The sequence below is a fragment of the Balaenoptera acutorostrata genome, chromosome 12 (genome assembly GCF_949987535.1).
Source record: "Balaenoptera acutorostrata chromosome 12, mBalAcu1.1, whole genome shotgun sequence".
Lineage (NCBI taxonomy): Eukaryota > Metazoa > Chordata > Mammalia > Artiodactyla > Balaenopteridae > Balaenoptera > Balaenoptera acutorostrata.
In genome coordinates, this window is record NC_080075.1 from 48,507,719 (window position 1) to 48,513,601 (window position 5,883).

At 35.4% G+C, this 5,883-nt stretch overlaps 1 pseudogene; it reads left to right on the forward strand.

Annotated features, from left to right (window-relative positions):
• Positions 1-5,169: 5,169 nt before the first annotated feature.
• LOC103014525 (40S ribosomal protein S12-like) lies at positions 5,170-5,564 on the forward strand (annotated as a pseudogene).
• Positions 5,565-5,883: the final 319 nt, after the last annotated feature.

Genomic DNA, 5,883 nt, shown 5'->3' on the forward strand with positions numbered 1-5,883 from the left:
AATGATACTTAATCTTTAAAAAAGTGTGGTGATTTTTTGTAAAGTTAAACATACACTTTTCACTAGATCCAGCAATTCCACTCCTAGGTATTTACTCAAGAATAATAAAATACATGTTCACACCTACATACATAAGATGTAAAACGATATCATCAACCACAAAAATAACAGCACAACAAAAAAGCATAATCACTTGGAAATTCATGAAAACTTTTTGAAATAACCATAGGTTTATATTCTTAGGTTATGCATGCTAAAATATTTAAGGGTAAAATGTTATGTCTGTATCTTATTCTCAAATGATTCAGCAAAAGAAAAAAGGAAGGGAGGAAGGAAGGAAGGAAAGGAGAAAGAGAAGTGAATTGACAAAATATTAAAAATTGGTGAATCAAGAAAAAGAGTACATGAGTCCTGTTATTCTTGTAACTTTTCTATAGATTTGAAGTTTTTCAGAATAAAAAGTTGTGGGGAAAAGCAAACTCAGTAATAGCACTGGTAAAATGATAGGAATTTCTCTCGGGGTCAATTTTTATTTTTTACTTTGCTCACTGGCCAAAGGCTAGCCAAAGTATTTATGTAGCCTGAGCACTTAAAATGTGACTGTCTTCACCGAATAGTCTGTGAACCATGAACTGTTTATTAAACTGTGAACTGTTTATTAAAATTTGCTCAGATGGTTCAACTAAATTTAGGGTTATATGCTTAACACCAGTACAATCCAGCTGGAAAATAAAAAGTTCCATCCTACAACTTCTTTTGTACTCTAGATAATGCGCAACTTATTTGCCCAGTTGTTTTGGAATTATGTAGACATTTTTATTCAGGATTGATTTTTTAAAAAGAAAGCAAAATAGGCGATAAAGATAAGCCAACTAAATTTTAATTTAAAAAGATAATCCCCTTGGGAACCTATTGTTTATTTCAATAATGCTACTGTTGTTCAAACATTCTAGGAATCCCACTTTGGTTCTTCAGAGCCTACTTACAAACCTGCTAATGAAATCAGTGTGGTTATTTTAAATATATCCTCATCATATTTTGGACAAAATGGCATCAGAACATGTGATCACTCAAGTTATTTACCTTTCTTTAACTCAAATGGCTAATGGTATTTTTGAAATATCAAGTCTACCTTAACAAATCAAAAATTGCCATCATAAATGCTATTCAAAAAAACTTTCCATGTCTCTAAAATAAAAAACAAAATAAGGGCTCCAAAACTACATGGTAGGCCAGGAGTTGGTAAACATTTTCTGTAAAGGTTCAGATAGTAAACATTTTAGGCTTTGTGGGTCATATGGTCTCTGTCACAACAAATCAACTCTCCTGTTATAGTGTGAAAGCAGCAAAAGACACTACTAAAATGAAAGAACTTACCTGTCTTACAATAAAGTTTATTTACAAAAACAGTTGGTGGAACACATTTGGTCCACAGGCCCTAGTTTGTTGATCTTCGTTTTAGGTAATGACAGAATAACTGAAATAACTATATTGCCTTTTAAATTGACAGCAATTACTGGGATATATAGTTTTTGGCTTAAAATTTTTTTCACCTACTGTTTTATAGTCACTAGTAAGGTATTTTAAAACCTTGTTTAAAAGCAATATTTTTATTTACCATCACATCAAAAAGAATAAAATACACAGGAATAAATCTAACAAAGGACATAAAAGACATGTACTCAGAAAACTATAAGACACTGATGAAAGAAACTGAAGACAACACAAACAGATGGAAAGATATACTATGCTCATGGATTGTAAGAATTAATATTGTTAAAATGACCATACTATCCAAGGCATTCTACAGATTCAATGCAATTCCTATCAAAATACCAATGGCGTTTTTCACAGAACTAGAACAAATAACTCTAAAATTTGTATGGAACCACAAAAGGTCCAAAATAGCCAAAACAATCTTGAGAAGGAAGAACAGAGCTGGAGGGATTACACTCCCTGACTTCAGAGTATGCTACAAAGCTACAGTCATCAGAAGAGTGTGGTATTGGCACAAAAACAGACACATAGACCAGTGGAACAGAATAGAGAACCCAGAAATAAACCAACACACTTATGGTCAATTAATCTATGACAAAGGGGGCAAGAATATACAATGGGGAAAAGACAGCCTCTTCAACAACAAATGGTGCTGGTAAAACTGGACAGCTACATGGAAAAAATCAAACTGGACTACTCTCTCACACCATGCACAAAAATAAATTTAAAATAGATTAAAGAGTTAAATTTAAGACCTTAAACCATAAAATTCCTATAAGAAAACATAGGCAGAACACTCTTTAACATAAATCATAGCAATATTCAGATCTGTTTCCTAAGGCAAAGGAAACAAAAGCAAAAATAAACAAATGGGACCTAATTAAACTTTAAAGCTTTGGCACAGCAAAGGAAACCATCAACAAAACAAAAAGACAACCTACGGAATGGGAGAAAATATTTGCAAATGATATGACCAATAAGGAGTTAATATCCAAAATATATAAATACCTCATGCAATTCAATGTCAAAAAAACAAACAACCTTATTTAAAAGTGGGCACAAGATCTGAATAGACATTTTTCCAAAGAAGACATGCAAATGGCCAACAGGCACATGAAAAGACACTCAACATTCTTAATCATCAGAGAAATGCAAATTAAAAATCACGAGATATCATCTCACTCCTGTGAGAAAGACTATCATCAAAAAGACCACAAATAGGGCTTCCCTGGTGGCGCAGTGGTTGAGAAACTGCCTGCTAATGCAGGGGACACGGGTTCGAGCCCTGGTCTGGGAAGATCCCACATGCCACGGAGCAGCTGGGCCCGTGAGCCACAATTGCTGAGCCTGCGCGTCTGGAGCCTGTGCCCCGCGACGGGAGGGGCCGCGATAGAGAAAGGCCCGCGCACCGCGATGAAGAGCGGTCCCCGCACCGCGATGAAGAGTGGCCCCCGCTTGCAGCAACTGGAGAAAGCCCTCGCACGAACCGAAGACCCAACACAGCCAAAAATAAATAAATAAATAAATAAATAAATAAATAAGAAAATCCTTTAAAAAAAAAAAAAAAAAAGACCACAAATAACAAATATTGGCAAGGATGTGGAGAAAAGGGAATCCTTGTACACTGTTGGTGGGAATGTAAATTGGTGCAGCCACTATGGAAAACAGTATGGAGATTCCTCAAAACATTAAAAATAGAACTATCATACAATCCAGCAATACCACTCCTAGGTATTTATCTGAAGAAAACAAAAATACTAATTAAAAAAGATATATGCACCCTTATGTTCACTGAAGCGTTATTTACAATAGCCAAAACATGGAAGCAACATCAACAGGTGCCCATCAATAGGTGAATTGATAAAGATCTGTGTGTGCGTGTGTATACAATGGAATACTACTCAGCCACAAAAAAGAATGAAATCTTGCCATTTTTGACATCATGGAGGGAGCTAGAGGGTTATTATGCTAAGTGAAATAAGTCAGAGAAAGACAAATACCATGTGACTTCACTTATGAGTGGAATCTCAAAAAACAAAACAAACGAACAAACATAACAAACATAAACACAGTTACAGATACAGAGAACAAACAGGTGTTTGCCAAAGGGGAGGGGCAGGAAAGAAATATGCGAGGGAGATTATCAGGTACAAACTTCCAGTTGCAAAATAAATGAGTCATGGGTATGAAATGTACAGTGTGGGGAATATAGTCAATAACTATGTAATATCTTTGTATGGTAACATATTGTAACTAGACATTGTGGTGATGAGTTTGAAATGTAGAAATATCTAATCATTCTGTTTGCATAACAGGAACTAATATAGTGTTGTAGGTCAATAATATTTCAAAAATTAACAAACAAACTCATAAAAATGAGATCAGATTTATGGTTAGCAGAGGTGGAGGGTGGGGAAGGCGGAATTGGATGAAGGAAGGAAGGCAGTCAAAAGGCACAAAATTCCAGTTATAAGACAAATAAGTACTAGGGATGTAATGTACAATGATAATTAACACTTCTGCCTCTTATATATGAAAATTGTTAAAAACTAAATCCTAAGAGTTCTCATCATGAGAAAAAATTTTTTTTCTATTTTTAAAATTTGATGATGGATGTTCACTAAACTTACTGTGATAATAACTTCATGATGTATTATATGTAAATCAAATCATTATGCTGTATACCTTAAACTTATACAGTGTTATATGTCAATTATATCTCTATAAAACTGGAAAGAAAAAAAATAAAAGCAATATTTTTAAACTGTATTTGAGGAAAGTATTGCATTGATATTTCCTCTCCCAGAGGGGAAGCAATCACAAAACAAGTACAGTTTTATCATTAATCAGCAGGAGCTCTATTTTGATTTTAAGATGATCATTAAAAATAAAAACACAATGTATCATCCTACTGCTCTAAGAGCACTGTTGTAGATTCCATTCTTCAGGAAGTAATCTGAGGGCAACTCACTTAGTATCAATATAATATTTGTAAAAAGAAAAAAAAAACCAGTAAAGATAAAACACAGCAAGCACAAAAAATTCAATGGCAAAATGATAACATGACCAATAATTAGTGGGTAAAAAATCAGTTTATCCAAAACATCAAAGAGAACACAAGATGAAGGCAATCTGCAGACTACTTATATCATTGTTTACTAATTTCACTGTCATATGAAATCAAAACATATTTCCTTCACATTCACAAATTTTAATAAATAAAACTAAAATCCTTTTTCAGATAGAGATTGATATTTGCAAATGTTTGATATAAAGAGCAAAAACCATAACTAGCTCTATTTAAACAAACTACGCCTTTTCTCTTTGTTAAATTAAATGCTGTTATTTGAATTAATGTTACAATTTTCACACCTTCAAAAAATAGATATCAAGAGGGACCTGGACTAACAAATCATACTAATTTGGCTCTTTTTCCCTTTTGATATTTTTCTCCCCACTATACTAATGATTCTCAAATGCAGTCTTGCATTTGCAGTCCTGCATTCTCAAATGCAGTCTCAAATGCAGTCCTAGTGATTCCTGATGCAGTAGCATCAGCTAGGAATCATCTAGGAATCTGTTAGAAAGGGAAAACTTGCTGTTTCCCTGCCACGACTGTGGAGGCAGAGGCTCGGGTGCATTCAAGATTGGCAGCACCCATAACCCACCACCATGGTCAAGGAAGGCATTGCTGCTGGAGGTATAAAGGACATTAATACTGCTTTACAAGAGGTGTTGAAGACCATCTACATCCATGATGGCCTAGCACATGGAGCTCACAAAGCTGCCAAAGCCTTAGACAAGTGCCAAGTCCATCTTTGTGTGCTTGCATCCAACTGTGATGAGCCTATTTATGCCAAGTTGGTGGAGGCCCTTTGTGCTTAACACCAAACCAGCCTGAGGTTGATGACAACAAGAAACTAGAGGAATGAGTAGGCCTCTGTAAAACTCACTGAGAGGGAAAACCCAATAAAGTGGTTGGCTGAAGTTGTATGTTGGTTAAGGACTATGGCAAAGAGTCTCAGGCAAAGGATGCCATTGAGGAGTACTTCAAATGCAAGAAATGAACAAATGAAAAACTTAGCTAAGAAAGAAAGGAAGGAAGGAAGGAAGAAAGAAAGGCAAATTTGGGGACCTTACCTCAAGACCTCCTGAATCAGAATCACTGGGGTTAGGGCCCAGTAACAACTCTCCAAGTGGTGTTGATGCACACACAGGTTTGAGAACCATACTCTCGGTTGTTGGATCCCAGTACAGGTCCATCTCAAGTCTCCTCAGCTTTTCCATGTTCTACTAGTTTAGATCTAAAGGAGGGGAGAGTGAAAATGGCTTACAAATGGAATCCTATAATCACTCATATCTGCTACTCCTCCGGCTCATGACCAA